This window comes from Vidua macroura, chromosome 9 (genome assembly GCF_024509145.1).
Source record: "Vidua macroura isolate BioBank_ID:100142 chromosome 9, ASM2450914v1, whole genome shotgun sequence".
NCBI classification, from domain to species: domain Eukaryota; kingdom Metazoa; phylum Chordata; class Aves; order Passeriformes; family Viduidae; genus Vidua; species Vidua macroura.
The window spans coordinates 22184363-22202726 of record NC_071579.1 but is presented as its reverse complement, the minus strand read 5'-3'; the positions used below and the strand labels follow the sequence as shown (position 1 = coordinate 22202726).

At 39.9% G+C, this 18364-nt stretch overlaps 1 protein-coding gene across 4 annotated transcripts in view; it reads right to left on the bottom strand.

Annotated features, from left to right (window-relative positions):
- Nucleotides 1-18364, bottom strand: part of PTPRF (protein tyrosine phosphatase receptor type F) — a 375120-nt gene that overhangs the window by 173070 nt on the left and 183686 nt on the right. The gene's annotated exons all lie outside the window — the stretch shown is intronic.

Below are 18364 nucleotides of genomic sequence, written 5' to 3'. Positions count from 1 at the left end.
AGCCCAAACCTTTTAATTACCTGCAGCACACAACACAGTCACAATTTCTTTTTAACCTTATGCTAATACAAAACACACGCATCTCCCAATGGCATGACTGCACACATTTCTTCTGCAAGCTCAGTGCAAGAGACAGTATGCCCAGAGATGGGCAATGGAAATTCTTCAGGTCACTTCAACCCAACATAAATACACGTCTACAGTATCTGAGCAGCAAGCACAGTGAATCCTGTTACATCCAGCTGTCTTTTCCTCTCTGTTACACACAAAGCTGTCTTTATAGAAAAAGCTAGCTTGTAGCATCTCTCCTTCGATTTATGCAGATCACACTGAGGAGCACAGGAGTGCTCTGAATATTAAGCTACTGCATCTAACTTTACAAAAAAAAAAAAAAATACATAAACTGAAGAGGAAAATCAGGGGAGACTTGGCAGATGCTGCCTGGGTATTTTATTTCAAACCTCTGGTGTATCCTCACATGTCTTTGAAAGTAGGACAGGAACAAGGCACCTGCCCCTAAGCAGTGGGGTCTGAGCAGTCACTTCCCAGCCAAAAACAGCTGCAACAAATTCAGTGCTTTTGCCTTTCAATTACCTGCCCCCAAGAACTAAAATACAAAGGGTAGCAGACTCTTGAGGCAGCACACAGAAAAAAAACTTTCCCAAATCCTGCTCAAAAATTCTGAGAATTTGCAATGGTTTTTAAAACACACTCATCCCCAGATTTCACAAGGACAGATTCTTTCCTAGACCTCTTCAGTTTAATCTCCTTAAGCCTGGAAGTTAAATCTTCATCTAGAGTGAAAATATTTTACCACTCGTAATCTAGTTACGAGTATTTACACAATTTGCCCCAAATTCTCTCATTACAGCTGCCATTCTCAATTATTCACAGGTAGTGGTACATGCAGTTTCCGTGGAAACCTGCAGATCACAACCAACTGATGTGCAGCCACTTGCAGGCAATGGGCACTCAAGCAGAACTGCTCGGCTGCATAATTGTGCTTATATTTGACCATTTGAAACCTATGGGTAGCAAAGGACTAGTTTACATTTCAGTGTCTAAATTTCAAACATCTTAACTATTCCAGGGAGCAACCAAGACCTTGTATCTCCCAAAGCATAATAAACTTGATGAGGAAGCTGTAACTTTTATGACATCGCATTTTCAGCATTTCACTATCATTTTCTGTATTTACCATTGAAAGTAAATGTCAGATTACTCTACCATAAAACTGGTCATAAGTGATTCACTCCATTACACTTCAGAACCTTCCTTATTTTTAACTAGTGAAACTCTGCCAGTCATTTGCCTGAGACTGTGCTGACTCTTTTTTCCTTCCATTACCAGTTGCTTTATTTTATTAAAAATGTGAATATTCGCATGATAAAATTTTTTTATTCCTTTAAGGTTTCTTTCAGCATTTAACATTCTGAATGTCACGAAGCCTCAAAAGCACTTATCTTAAAAAGGTTTCAGAGGCTCTTTGGAAATTCTCTTTGGATTACACTAATGCACAACAGAATAAAAGTATATCCTTGTCAGACAGAGCTGTGAAGCTACCCAATACTAAATTGCTGAGGTCTGACCATTCAGTGAGGGCTGTCCAGCTACTATCCTGAGCTCTTTAAGACAACAGACTCCACTATTTTTCTGTTTGAAAGACTCATGCTTCTCCTGATATACAGCATTCCACTGAGGTGCTGACTCTCACCAGGCACCTGCAATGCTTCATCACCCACACTTCCTATTTTCACACAAACTTCTTCACATTTTTTCCCCCTGCTAAGACAGAGGCCCTTCCATAGCACATTCACCAAGGCACAGGACTACAGTCCTTTCTTTTCCAACTGGATCTCTCCAGGATTTGAGCAACAGTTATGCTGTAACCAGTGATACTCCAGGCAATCATTTTGTTTGTGTTATCTCGTGTCACATGCACAGGTTTGTGTGTACCCACCTACTGCTCTGTCTCCTCCCTGGACTTTCAGATGGCTGTGCAGAGCTCACTGCAGCACGCTCTGCCTGCATGGCCATGCTGGTTCAGGGGCTCTGCTATGAGGTTCCACAATCCGAGCCTTCATTACTCTAATGACACAGTCAACAATGGCACATGAAGTTGCTGTGCCCCCTCTGTGAGCTGAGCCTCCTTCCTCCACTGCCATCCAGGAAACAAACTCAAGTTGCACAAGTAAGATGGTGCAAGGCCCACTTTTTTATCCAGACCTTTTCCACCTAGCATAGTCTCAGAACTGGAGTAGCAAATTACGTTACTGGTGTAAATCAAGTACTGAGTTAACCCCAAATGAAGAAGAGCCACCTCGGACACAATTACTCAAGCAGCATCACCCAATTGCACCTAGATGCTAGAGCAAGGAGCACATCTATGATGGGTGGAAATGCTCAACACCAAGAAATTAAGCTCTAACTGAAGAAAACAGAATAAAACCATTTGTTGCACCTGCATTATTCAGAGTTTAGGGTTTGCCAAATGTAATTTCCAACTTATTTGCTTTGGAAAATACTCAAGAGTTCATAGAGGGAACCCTCTACACGTTATTTAAAAAGGCAGACTGATAAGGTACTTGGAAAGTATCTTTATGAAAAACAACAGATCTATTGAGAGAGCAGCAAGTAGAACGCCTACTCTGCACTGCTGCACAAAGCAGCTGACATGGTAGCACACAAATATGTCCTGAAAAATGGCATTTAGTGTACTTCTGCTTCCCTGAAAAGCATTAGCAGATCATATGCAGATTCTTTTATAAAAATATTATGGTAGAGGAATAAACAAAAGCTGCTTTTAATTCTATTGTTGAAGTGAAAGGTTATCATCTAAGGCAGCTGACTGGCATACTAAAGATAAGTACAGTCAACCAACAGAGCTGCACCTCTATTCTAAACAAACTTTGGACTTCTGCGTACTCTCTTAAATGCTGCTTACTGGAAATGCAGCAGAACTTAAATTAGAAACAATGTTCACTTTCTCTTCCTAACTGAGAATGAAAAATAGCCTGGAACACACACTGGTGATGGGACGAAACACTGGCAAAACTTTCTATGGTTTAGCCAAAACTCTACTGAAACTTGTATTTAACTATAGGGCTTCAGTTCTAAAGATCCCAGTTTTCCATGAGTATCTGTCAGGAATGTCATGAAGATAGAATGGCCGCCTACAAGAAATGCAAAAATAAGTTTAAAAATGCTGAAAGGGTCACACTAACAGCACTACAGAGTCATTGTTAACTGTGTAACTGGAATCTGGGTAATTTCTGCTGGTGAATCGTTTGTCTGCACCCCTCTATCTGATCCTCCATAGAAGCTGTAAATTAATGCCACAAGAAGAACAAGTTCAAACTCTGTTATTTGGCAGTGAGGTCCAGTTTCCATGAAATTCAGCATGTCATATCTCAAACTGAGAAGTGCATAAAGTAATGAATCACTAGGTTATATTCAGATTCTGCAGACTCATTTTTCAGCCATAGAAAAGCAGCACTTGCCAGGCTTAGAATAGCAGCACTGATCTAAAGGCCAACAGTACTGCAATTCTAAAAAAAAAAAATGTATACCATAAAAGAACAGGTTAAGTGATAAGAGAAGGCATTTCAATTCTGTGCTTCAATGAGTGTTAGTGACACAGTCGTTAGGAAGGTGGAGAAGATGAGCTGTCAAGTTTTGTGACTTATGTTTCAGACAGTTTTGTTAAACATGCCATTTTTATTTTTTTCATGAACACTATCTATTTGCCACTGGTCAGATAAAGGCACTATTCAGCAGCACAGGATTAGATGGGACACAGGACACTCCTGAGTTCTCTTGCCTTTCTGCATATAAAAGAGGAAGAAAAGATCAAAAGAACCTGTTCTGTCTGGCTCAGCTCCGTTCCTCAATTCACTCCAGCATTTCTTAGGACTTGTATACCTCACAAATCACAGCTCAGCTGTGTTAGGTTTAAATGTCCTAAGAAAAAAGGGGAAACTGACTTCAATCAAGTGTTGATGGGTGACTGTCATTTACCATCCTTCATTTGCATCAAGTAGCTCAAATTCTTGAACTGGGGATCCTGAATACTAGGACACATTCACTGATCCAGGGCTGAATTTCAGTGAGGTAGGGAGTGAAAAATTGTCCTGGTGCTTGACAGCTTTTGAAATTTGCCTCTGCTGGGTAAAAGCCCTTGGTCAAGTCTGGAGATGGGGAATGTCCATGCTTCTGCTGCCAAAATTGACACAAGGAAGACCTGGATATAGCCTTCCACAGCTGCTAAGCTCTTGCCTTAGAGGGAAACACCCTCACCACATCTACTGAGGCAAGATGCAAAGCACATCCTGCCTCAAAATCATGGAGCATCTTACATTATAAATAACAAAGACAGGCTACTGCTACAAACTGCGCAGGATTAATGAGGCAACTTCCAACTTATTACAGCTGAATAAAAGAGAGTACAAAGTCATCTGAACACCAGAAATTTGAAAAAAATACCCTGAGTCACTGAGGTAAGTTCCCTCCTACTGCTTATCACAAAACCCCTCCTGAACTTTCATCTTTTGTCTAGTCTGACCCCGTACACTGAATCACCTGGAAAAAGGGCTCCTGGAGTCTTCCAGATGTGTACACAGTTGCCACAGGAATGAGCAAAACCATATGCTTAACCTGCAAGATGGAAGGAGGCCTGGAAGATGACACTTGAAAGGGCTCACAATATTCAATACTGTGCCAAATAAGGTAAAGCTCCACAGTGCTGCCAAGCCCTGTTTCTACCACATGAGGACACATAATTTTGCTATTGCAAACAACATAGGTTAAATCACAACTAAATATATCAGCACTTTTCAGCATGAAGACACAAGCATGGATGCAAAGAGAGCAATTAAATCCAGAGTCCTTTCTAAAAATAATAGCAAGAACCCACTGTCCCCTCTAGCACAAAGACTGCAGGGCATAAATTATATCAGACATTAACAGGTATCTTTTTTACAGACCACACAGTGAAGCTGGGAAACATCTTGTTATATGCAATATTACATGCACACCAGAAGTTAAAGTTCAAAGCATAACTAGATTCTTCTTTCATTAGTTTTACTAAATCCCACTGCCTTAAGTTCAAAAATGCCTGAGGAATCAGTAGAGGCCAGAGAAGTATGTACTTGTACTTGAAGGAATCATCCCTCCAAGCATGGTCCTTACAGACTTCTCTGGCACTCATAATTGACTCCTGGGAAGAAAAAAAACAAAACAAAACAAAACAAAACAAAAAAAAAAAAAAAAAAAAAAAAAAAAAAAAAAAACAAAAACAAAAAAAAACCAAAAAAAAAAAAACCAAAAAAAAAAACCCCCAAAAAAACAAAACAAAACAAAAAAAACCAAAAAAACCCCCCAAAAAAACCCCCCAAAAAAACCCTGACAGTTTCAATCATTTGCAGCTGTTTCTTATGGCAGCAAAATACAGCACAAATTGCAATCCATGTACTTCTAGAAAAGCACAAAAACAGCACAGGGAATTTCAAGATGATCTAAAAACAAAGCCAGGTGCTAGAAAATAAGCCAAACAACAGGGGCTTAATGAGCTCAAATGTTCAGCCTGTTGAAGAGGGTTTACAGAAGCCTACGTGGAAGAAGGGATCTCAGAGACACAGGGCAGAGAAGAGGGTTTACAATCTCAGGAAGAGACAAATGGCTTGGATTGGAGTGGAGATTACACAGTTTCAGCACTGGAATGATATATAAACAATTGGAGTAAACTAACTAGTTAGTGCTGGACTTACAGTTGCTTAGCACTTTTTTTGGATGGTATAGTAAATAATTTCTTAAAGACATCCTTTAATCTGCCTTTAAGAAATGTCTGCATGGCTGAACCAAAGAGGATGCGAGTAAGAGATACCAGACACAGACCCTCTTAGCACAGAGCCCACGATAAACTGGAGGTGGACACAGAGCCACATACACTGGCTGGTACGGGCTTGAACAGATGCAGTCTGCTCTCCCTGGGTACTCCCCGAAAGGCCTGAAGCAAGAGGAGTCTTATGGGTTTGGTTGCACTGGAAAGTGGTATTAGAGACAGAATGTAACCACAAGAAAATGCATTAACTACACAATACAGCCATAACCTTTCCATGATTTAATAGTGGGTATAGCTTGCCTCATCAATGCAAAGCCACACTCCATTAGACAGACAACTCCGGATTTCTGCTTTTATCAAATGCAAGTCTCTAATAAGGGCCAGTCTGAATACTGGTTTGAATTCAGGGTGGAGGCTAGGGGTAGGTTTAACAATTAAGACATTTTATGGTTTAATTCTTGAATTTCTGGTGCCAGTCAGTCTTTAAGTCAATACACTGAAAGTTTTTGAGGTCTTCTCAAAAGCCAACACCACCTCACACAAACTTCAAAAATTAAAATTCAGAATCCTGGGAAGTTAGTAAACCAGAAAATCCTGCTTTTGAGTTTGACATATTCGCCACGATTTGGTGCACGAAATAACCCCAAATGCTGCAAGCAAACACCAGGAGAAAGGAGGTGACACTTAAAAAAGTGGCAGCCTGCAAAGAGACAGACATCAACTCGCATTCTGCAAGGCCAAGGCTGCTGGGAAAAATCAAATTCAGCTATCTGAAATACACAGAGAAATCACAAAAAAAGTACAAGGAGAACCGAAAGACTTTCCCTCTGCCAACCACAACAAATGGCTCAGTAATACAAAATGTCAGTTGGCACTTGAAGCACAGTGGATGGCCAGAGAGAAAGTGCATTTTTAAATCATTAACACATTGGGAGCACACAGATGTGCAGTTCAGCTACATCTGTGCATTGTAATTTCTACAGTAGTCACAACTTAATGAATCATCAATTGTGACAAGATCAATGAACCGAACTGCACAACAAACTAAAGCTAGTAAATTCATGCCTGAGGCAAGAGCTAAAAGTTTATTTTATTATTTTTTTTAATACTTCTATAATTTTTAGTGTCTAATTAGTAAAAACACAAATCCTCCCAAACCCTTTTATTTTTTCATTCCTTTTGAAAGTCCTACCACAAAGCATAAAGATTTCATTCATGTTTGCTAAATTCAAGTCTGGATACTACTCATCTGATCAGCAATTTCTTCCTCAGGACCAGGAACACATGGCAGCAGAAGTTACAATGCTGGGATGTGCACTACATGCCTATTAGGTGGACCCTGATTAAGCCTACCACCTTTAGGCAAAACAACTGCTGTTTTTTCCACAAGGCCAGATTACTCCTGCAGGCACAGCATCAGCTAAGATTCTCTGCAATGCTACTTTTTGAAGGGACAAATTCACATCCAAAACAAGCAACCAAATAATTTATTTGCAAAGAATACACACTGAGTTTCCCCCTGGACTCTCCCCATTCAACAACTTCAATGCTGAGTTTGTCAATGACATGCATAATCCAGATAGGTTTCACATCAGTGATATTCTTACAGAAAATCTCTGTCCAAATTAACCAGGAGACAGAACCCAGTGCCCCATCTTCTAACAAAGAACATGCAAGCGAAGGCTTTACATGCTGACCTCTTCACTCTTGCAGGTAAACCATTTTCATCTCCACCATATGTAGGCTTTCAGTGTATGAATACCTGCCAAGGTTCAGCTGGACTCTTGTCTCCCTTCCAGACAGGCTCCAGGGAACAAGCAGCTCTGCTTAGCCTGGCTTGTTTGTCACACATTCAGAGTAGAGCTCCATCTGGAAGGCACTTCCATGAATTGTAGCACTGCTGGCATGCACTACTCTCCCTCCTAGGACTCAAAGTGAAGGAGATGCAAGCTCTCTTTAGAAGGCTGATTCTGTTCCAGCTCCTGACCTTCTTTATACTGGATGTCTTGTCACCTTGGACTGTGCATTCCCCGATTCATTACCTTCCCCTACAGCAGCTTTTGTTAGTACCACCTCGTGTGCAGCTTATGCATTTTTCATCAAAATATTTATCATTTCTGTTCTCTCTCCAAGGACTTTCTCCTCACTGGGACCAATTGTGGCAATGTCTAAACCAAAGAGATACAGAAAAATAAATTCCAATATTGCCTTGCTTGTAAACAAAACACCATTTTGGAGCTGTAGTACCAAAAAGCAAGGCTCTGTGTTTTTATGGTTTCCAAGAGGTTAATATTTCCAACACCTTTCCACTAGTATCAAAGCTAAAATATCATAATACCAGTTCTACTGCCTGTAGCACTTTGTGCAGCCAGTCTTACTTAAAGCATTCTGCATCCCGTGCTGACAGGCACTCTTACCACAAGGAAATTTTCCCCAGTTGCCCCTTGGAACAGCAACACAACAGTGAACATTTGCCCACTACAGCTGGAAAAAGATATAGCTCTGATTGCTATTTAGACTTCTCCACTCAACTCTAACATCCAAGAACCTGGAAAGGTTTCATCCATGCTGGACCCTTGTGATAAACGGATTGAAGGAATAGAGCACAGGATTAGCACGACAGATGAATACATTGCAGTGTTTTCCCATTGCAACATCCAACCTACCTCATCAAGGCACTAGATAATCTTGAAAAGACAGATCTTATTATACCTCACACCTGCTGGTTTCCTTAGGATAAAGGATTTGAAAGAGCTATTCCGGAGCTCTGGGCAGAAAAAATCTGAGCAGGTGGGAGTGCCAAAAAGAGTCACTTACTTTATTATCCAACTGAAATAACCACAAGAATAAACAGCTGTTAGAGAAGTCTATGGGGAAGGTGGTATTTTACTACTACAACACTGGGCTTCTAAGACAGCATGTAGAATGCATATATTTTAGGTTATCTTGCTTGATACTAAACAGACTTTAGTCACTAGCAGCTCAAGTTAAAATTAACAGCAAACATTCACAATAATTACTTCTTGCTTCCAAAATTAGGGCAAATCATTCCTTTTGCTCATTATCTGGGCACTGCATTTTAACAAGCATCACAACCATAGAGCCTTCCTGACATCATACTCTATATAATCAACACAAGACCAACAAGAGATCATAAGGATAACTACTTGTGGGACTTGTGAATAAGCATCATACATAGAAACCAGCTGTTGGAATGATCAATATTACAGGTTTTCAGTGCAAAACATGCTTTCTTTTGCATCTCAGACTAAGATAAAAAGGCAGCCCATCAGCAGCCATTATGTGATTTTCCTTTTTCCATAGGAGAGAAAGTTAAAATACTTGTTGAATGTTCTCTTCCACAGGTACAGTAAGAAACACCTGTACTCCCTACACGGACATGCTCTCTTCTGAACAGCTGCTGTTGCTACAGATTTATTAGCATGCACTTACATTCCACTTTCACACTCTTCTGTCTTACATTTTAAAATGTTGATTTTTCCAAGAATGACTTAATTGGGGCTATTACCTTATTTTTTTAGTGAGAGGAAGAATATAAGAACCTAAGGTGGTTGGATGGAACCTTCCTTGCACACAGAGTTTTTGCTTTTATAGCAGGAAGCACTGCGTTCCCCACAGTCATAGTTATCATACTCTGTACTCTCCAATCTCTGTTTTTCATTTAAGAACTTACTCTCCAGTTTAATCAAGCGGATATATTCTCCCACTTTTGCACAAGAAGGTACAGAAGACCACCATCTTAAGTGACTGTGTAAGCCATGGCATGCCAGTAAATGACAACAGGTCACTAAGCTGTGGGCAGTCTCTTGGTTATGAGCAGATATAAAAGATAACTTTGCAAAAATAGTTAATGCCTCAGAAAGGCTTTCCAGACACCTTGCTCTTGCCCTTCCATTTTTTCCTTGGAAGCAAAGCACGTGCCATTATCAAGCAGCATTTCTGATTAATTTCCAGTAGTTAAGCAATGAGTTACTACTTCTTTCAGAAGGCCATTCCACAACCTAACAGATTTCAAAGACTCTACAAATACACACCAGCAACAAACTTTATTAGTCAGCAGGAGACAGCAGCAGGACTGACATACCAGCTACGGAGAGCACATCTGTCAATAACAGGTTGCCACAGATGCTCTCAGAACAAGGCATCTTGAAAGAGATCCAGCCGTAAGAAAGGTCTTTTGAAATATCTGATGATAAAGACCTATTATTTTAATTTCCAGTGGTCACCAGTAGATGTTAAATCTGACAAGAAATATGTGTGGATTATTCTGAAAAGGTTTACAGTTACATAAATTATCTAAAGGAATTAAGGTCTTGTTTGCCTGTTACAAATGAATTAAATAAATTTCCATTAAATGCCTTTTACAATGAGGAAATGATTAATTTATAATTGTCGAGTTTCATGTCTTTTTTCTGCTTCTCTGAAAGACTTCTAGAACACTGCATACACAGTTCATTAATAAAAGTATTTTCTTTTGGCTGCCAGTCCTCTGCAATAATTTTATTATCTGAGAGTCACCAGGTCCATCCTCAAACTAGTTATTACCAAATAAACATTTGGAGAGCCAAATCAGGGCTCACTGTCACCTAATCAACTCCACTCTCTTGTTAGCTATTTTTTTATTAGTCATGCAATAATGGTCCCTATCAACAAGTTCCTCGAACATCAGTTTTGAAATTATGAGATTCATTAGCAGCCTTTGCACAAAACGTGGGGCTTGAATTGACAGTGCTGTGGAGATGCTGTAAATAAAGATGACATTCAAAAAAATCAAGTCAGAAGAGCCAAATCACCTTAAGTGACAGGAATAGTATGAAAGGTAATAAATAACTAGAATTTTTGCTGTAAGCCTGGCACATATTGCTTGGAAACACAGGGAGGGGAGAGGGAGAGATGAAGAGAAATTATGCTAGCCAGTGACCAACTGAATCAAGAAATGCAGCTATGACCCTAGAGTCCATTCAAACGTCTATCTCCAAAATTCATCAATTCATCAGGGCTTTGAAAAGGCCTTTGCAAGACTCCTTGTGTGCACATCCACATCCCATGGGCATGTTCAGAAAAGTCCCTGATATCAAACAGGAGCAGGTGCAGAATAGGAGGAAGCACTGAGACCAGGAGAATCAAAACCAAGACTGTCCCCCATGAAACTCATGCAGGGCTTTTACAGCAAGAGGAGGCTTAGTTGGCCACTTTCTGGTTAACTGGGACCTAAACTGGGACCTAAATAAAATAAATTATTTTATTTTCCCCAACAAAATAATCTGCTTCGAGATTTACAATATTTTAATTATACCTATGCTATATTTGCCTTTTCTTCCTCCATAATATCTAGTACAAGAACTTTACAGGACACGCATATCTTCCTTGGCAGCCTTCACTTTGCTGCTCCAATTCTCCTGCCATTTTCAGACTACCACTCTTTTTAGCCTAGGCCCGTGCCATGTTTCCCCCTGGTTTTACTGTCTACTGACACCATCAAAATCCCAGTGCTGTCAAAGCTTTCCAGCCATGGTTGTGGCCATGGGGGGCTGGGGCACATGGGAATGCCAGCCTTTCTGCAGGGATGTGAAAGGCAGCGCTGGTGGTTGCTGCCTCCCAGCTGGGACCGATGATCTGTTCCAACGGAGAGTCAAAACAGATTAGTTTAATCCACAGACAATTTAATCTAACCTGTCTGATTTCAAACTGGAAGAGAGAGGCAGAAGCAGTCATCTGGCCATCCCTGGCCTCAGCTGGGAGATGGCAACCCACAGGGACACCTCTCCAGCAAGACAGAAACCTGCCTGCATGAGCACATCCCTGCAAGAGAGTTAAACTAATCTGCTTGAACCTCATTTACCTATTGGAATAGGCTGAATGCTTTGACAGCAGAGCAGCACAAGGACAGCCTCACATACTTTTCATGACAATCTCCCAGGAAGCTCTAAGGTTTCACAGAGTGAGAAGCATCTTGTCTCAACACCCTCAGCCCAAGAAAAAAAGAGAAAATAATGCTAAAGACTCACTTATTCATTGTCATAACAGACAGAAGATACCAGTGGGTTGCCACAGGGCTCTGAATAAACGTCCACGTTTCTGAATATCTTCATGAGGGACTTTAGAAATGGAGCACATAAAATGGAGACAGCTACTACTGGCAACAGAATTTCTTAGCTGAACATAATTTCCAGTACCAAAGTCAGAACTTACAAACTGTTAAATAAACTTGGAATAAATCAATTATGTGAGACAAGAAGCTCTCAGAAGTCTTTTACAGGATATAACCGCACAATTACAACTACAAGCTACTTGGCAATATAAACCCTGTGTTACAGCTTTTGCAGAATTCTGTAAATATACTCCTATTCTTGTTTATTTGACACTTAAAAGTTCACTTGTTTTTATCTGGAAGTCCTTCCCAAATCGCAAGTGCTGCTTTTGGGCATTGCAATACCACTGAAACTTGCTGCTAAGAATGTGAAAACACCCCATCCTGTTACAGATGTCATCTCATAGGACCTCATTTGAGAGGTAATATGCAGAAACAGCCATTTGCTGCAAAAGAAAAACGTTCTCAAGATTAAGAGGTCAGTACCTATTCAGACACAACGTTTTATGGGAGTGCACAGCTCCAAAGGGTTCAGCTTGGCATTAACAATGTGATATTTCATATAAAACTTTTCAAAGGTTGTATTTCTTGCTTCATAAACTTGTGGAATGAACCTGGATGTTAACCTTAGTGCATGGCAGTCTTCTGAGGGAACTTGCTATCATGGATACATTACACGGTTATGTGCCATTAGTTAATCATTTAAACAGAGATAAGAAATGGAAATTATGGCATTTGGGTCTGATACGTTCTAAAGATCTGCTGACTCTCCTGTTTGAAGGAGAGACCAACAACAGTTAAAACTTTTCTTCACCTGAGAAAATTACTTCTTTGTCTTTCACTCACAGCCAAGAAAGTCTTTCTTGTTAAATATTATAAAAATAAACTATAAGAGCGGGACTAATGTTGTTACTGAATCCAGTCTTTAACAGCAAATAAATATAATATGCATAGAACCAGTAGTTTCACACCTGGATTAACATGATAGGTGCTCTCTAGATACCAAAACTTAAGTAGCTGAAACAGTTTTTCAGATACCATGGCAGTCTAGGTTTTGGCAGCATGACACGTAACGGTGGTACAAGTAAAACAGTCTCTGTAAATTTTCTTGGTCTAATTGAAACTGATCACAAATTCTCCTCAATCTTCTGTATGCAGTGGGACTAAGAGACCACCTCTTTCCCCTTGGAGGATCCTTTTAGCCACACTGGTCAGTACCAGGGAAATAACTGGAGTTGCTAGCACGATGAGAGGGCTCCTGAATTGACCCAACCAATACTGGGCAACCTGCTGTCAAGCAGCACAATGCACTCTATCCTTGTGAACACTATTTACACCCCAATAGCACAAGTCCACATGAGCTCAGATTTAGATTCTTTTAGGTGACAACCTGAACTTTGCAACGAGGCCACCACGAGTAGCTGGCTTAATGTTTCTCTTTTTAACAAGCACGAGACATGCCAAGACCCAATGAAAAGCAGACAGACTCAGGCTTCTTCATTCCTCTGTGCATCACTGCGTGTTAGGACACTTCCCTAAGCAGAGAAGCACGTGGAGTCTCACTGTGCTGGAGCTCCTGGCAAAGCCACAGTTACAGAGGTCCATGAATTGCCTGCCTCCCACAGCAAGTGCTATTGGGATTGCCTGTGTAGAAAGCTAAGAACAGGAGTAGGACTTCTGCAGTAGGATCACAGCAGTCTTTCTTCCCAGGGAGAGACCAAAGGATATTGGAACAGTTAATTAACTTTAAATATGTAGAAGAAAGACCTGTCCTCTCTTGACCAGAGACATGAAGAGAATAGTACAAATCCCAGGAGCAGCAGAGCACAGGGAGCTTTAATTCATTTACACAATCATGCAAACAGATTCAATTTCCACTCTGTAATTGTTTCAATTTTACAACAAATTGCAAGAAATTCTTCCTGGCAAAAAGATGCAAAAGCAATGAAGCCAAAGTACAGTGATTCAACTGATCCGTTTGTAACTAACCAAACATAAACAAGGATTAAACATAGCTAACTTCTGTTTACTATTCCAATGACAAAAATCACTTTTAGATGGATGTTTACAAAAAGGGCATATTGGTTCAGGCCTTCCGAGATCTAGCTCTCTGCAGAAATCATTTGTAACAGTCAAATGTTTACCATTTACAGCATTTCAAACAGGGTAACCCCAGGAACTGGAATGCAGCTGGCAGATGGTGAAAGAAATTAAGCTCATGACATGGTTCAGTAAACAGCAAATTATGTTATGCTAGAAGTGCTTGCCACCCCAGGACAACTGCTGCACTCAGAAACTTTCTAGGTGTGCTAGTTTTGGCTGGGATAGACTTAATTTTATTTATAGTAGCTTGTATTGGGCTGTGTTTTGGATTTGTGCTGAGCACAATGGTGATACCATGAGGATGTTTCAGTTCATGGTAAAACACAACACCAGGGCAGCAGTGAAACACTCCTAAACCTCCTCGACTTCTGTCAGCACAAAGCCAGCCAGCAAAACGTAACTTCTCAGGTTACCTTGAAACTGAAACCCACTGTGCAAGCAACTCTTCCTTGATTCTTCTGTCTGCCCTCTTTACCAGGAGCCGCTCTCCTGTGGAGCCTGGCAGCATTCTCCAGGCAAATAACTACATGCCACAAGATTAGGAGTCTGGGATAGAGGCATAGGGGATTTGCATAGATCTAAAATGGAAATTGGAGATGGTATTTTCATTTAACCTACTTAAAAAACAAAGGGAAATGAAACTGAATATATTTAGTGTCACTTGGATATGACTGCATGCTCTGGATTACAAGGGAGTGAAAAAAAGACTGCTTGTAAAGCATTGAAGGACCAGTTGCAATTAACTAGTTTTCCAGTTCTGGAAATCAAAACTGAATGTCCCATTTGGAAAGCCCCAGGAGAAGGGACTGATAACATACTTTGTATTTGAGCTACCTTTTTCTCCCAAAGAACCAATATACTTTTCCCTGCCCCTTGAAGACCCTTTTTTCCTGCTTTTCCATATCTTCCCATTGGATGGAAACTGCTGGAAAACAGACTGAAGGCATCCTTTGGTGAACAGGCAACCAGAGACAAACATCATCACCTTTCCCGACACCCCTGCAATGCAGAACATACAAGGAGTCTCATGGAAGGACATCATGGACTTCTGCACTCCTGCCATCAGCTTGTTGCTACATTCTCACATGCTGGCATCCTTCCTACTTATATTTTATATAACCTCCCTATTTAAAATGTTCTGTAATTCTCAACATTACCACTGAATAATATATTTATTAATTTGTTAGTGCCACTAACTGTCCCTGAGGCTTTTCTTAAGAATGTGTGTCAGCTTATTGATTCTAGCCTTCCCCCTCCCTGCACTGCTTTCCTCCTCTGCCAAGCAGAAACATACTTCTGTGCTGCTTCAGGTCATAATTGGAAAAAAGATAGAAATGTTCAATATGACTCATACATAATTCAGCTTATCAGCTACCCAGGAGAAATGAGAAGAGAAGGTATACGCATGTCTATTTCTTCTACTATCAACAGGAGAAATAATTTCCAGTTACACAAAGTATACGTAGTTTGGCCACAACAGGATCTGCAGTTAGAAGGGAAAAATGAGACACATGGAAGCAAAGAATAAAAGGGCAGTAGGGAACCAAATTGTTAAAGGAGATTCACTTATGTGAGAATTCCTGATTCCCCAGGAAGACTGGACTCATGCTTCTCTCTTAATAATAAGAATGAAGTAAGTTGGCAATTAGAAAGGATAATCTGCTTCTGATCTGTAAAACATCGCAGAAATCTAAATAAAATAAAGCTCCAGCTTAGCTAGCTACAAAGACATCTAGTAAGGAGCCTGCTAAACCCTAACTGTGACTTCTGGATTTAATGTTAAGGCCTATGTTCTAAAGGCAAATTGTGAGAAGGAGCATTGAAACTTACTGTTATAAAGGATTTTTAATGTAAAAATCAATACATGCTGTGTATTTAGCAGCATGTAACCACAAGGACGTCTATGATAAGCTTTGTCATGCACCAGGGACTACTGCATTAGTCAAATTCTTGAAAGGAAGTGCAGAATGCCTGTATCATTCAAACTGTCACCCGAGACCAATTACGGAAATTATTTTAACCCCAAAAGCAGAGGGAAAAATCCAGTCCTAGTTGACAGTCTTGAGAGTACCGAGGGTTCCACATGAAATGTGTCATTTTCAAATACCCCTACAAAATTAATGTTAGAAAAGTGATGGCATAGCACAGAACTTGGGCACTTAACACTGTTTTTTGGAAGCCATTGAGAGTAAACAACCACAATCAGGGCAATATCTACTTCACCAAAGTGTAAGCAAAAGAATATTAATAGTAATTAAAAAAAAAATCATCTTCACAAGATGCAGAAACATTATAATCCCTATCAGACAATGCAGAAAAATAAGATAACATGACTGAAAAATTACAGAGCTGTCCGTAGAAAAGGGAAATGTAAAACATATTTTCTTAAATACAAATACATCATAACGGAACCAATCTTCTTTGTCAGTTAAGCCAACATAAAAGGCACATGTAGCTCTTCATCCTCGCAGTCAAGCTCACAACTCTATATGCACGAGCACATACAAATTGTTAGGCAGCAAATGTTTCTTAATTTTGCCCATTACAACAGTGCCCAGCAAGGGGTCGATACTCTTCAGTTTGAGTGGAAAACACAGCCCCCCCCAGCCCGCAGATCATTCTTGACCTGATGGGATCATGTTCAACTATCATTACTCCCAATTAAACGAATTTTCCAAATAGAAAAGCAGGCTCAGTGCTTGACTGCTATAGACTTTTGCTTCAGCAGCTGTTAAATTGTGTGCTTGCATGTCTTTTCCTGTCTGTGGTGTTTCCTGACACTCCCTATTTATGTGGTGGTCTGCAAGTTCTACCTCATCAGGAAATCAGCAGGAGCACCATGGAGTTAAGAAATACTGTTGTGCTCCTTGATGCAAGGCATGTCTCTGTGGGCCTTTGAACACTTAACAGAGAGCAAATAAATTATTAGCGTGTGTGTGCATGTGCATACATATCCAAGATACATAAAGGCAACTACAACCAAAGGGAACAGGAATGTGCGTGGAAGAGTGGTATTCAAGCATCCAGTATCACAAAAATCCAGTTTCAGGAAACATTTAAATGTAGATCTGCATATTAACTGCTGAAAGAGCTCCACTGAGCTTTATGCACTCACATACACTACTGCAAAGGCAAGAAGTAACAAAAATAATGTCATTTTTGTCCCCCAATAATTTTCAAGTCTGTAGCACTTGTTACCCTATTCTTAATAATACTATTACTGGAGAGCAAGCTCATCTTTAAGATGCCCCACCTCCAGAAACAAGATACACAATCACATCAGGTATTGAATGATTTCTATGATTCCCATCACCACGGTGCCTGAGCACATTACAGTTGTTTAATGTATTCTTTGTCACAGAGCAGAAAGGAAAATATGATTACCTCTGTGCTATAAATGGGGATGGGAAAACAAGGAACAATAGGCAACTTGTCATGTGTGGCTGGCACACTCACCACTGGGATAACCACTCTCCTCTGATTCAAAATCCTACAACAATAAATACTTTCCAGTCTAGTTTTTCCATTACTTAGAAGTTTCTACATCATTCTATAAACCACAAGCAATTTGCCTAAGCCTTTTCTTGCTTGTAAGGGGTAAAAATGCAAGGGGTAAAAATCCATTCAGCCAAATGCCTCAGATTTCTAACATCTCAGTACATTTAAAAATTCCTATATATAAACAAATGATAGAACACATTTATGTGATGGAAAAACCCCACCTTTCCTTAAAAGCAGAAAATAATCCTGACGATTCAATATTAAAAAAAAAAAATATCAAGTGTTCACAAGCCTGTTTATATCTAATAAACTGTTTTTCCACAAACATTTAGCAGAAATAATACAGCAAGCAAAATAAAACCTGCTTGTATAGCAGACAAGGAGGAAAATCTATTCCTTAACAGGACAGACACAATTAAAAGTTGTGACTACAGTGAAAAACAAACACAACTAAATTTCACATCACATTAAAAACCTGAAGAGCAACCTGAAAATCTATGTGCTGATTTAATCCAGAAGGTGCAGCAACACAGATTAAGTTTCTGATTGTCAGATACAATACTTGGATACCCTGAAGATGGGTATTATATGAAAGCAAATAGATGAGAAAAGTATACAAATGTCTCTGTAGATAACCCTCCAAGTCAGAAATGACACCTCTCAATCACACAACAAAAACACTCTAAAGACAGCTCAGAACCTGCAATCCTTCCATGATTGTCTCAAAAATATGATGTTCTATTATAGGAGAAATTATAGCAACTGCTGCAGGAAGAACACAGCTTTACCCAATCAAGCTAGAATATCAC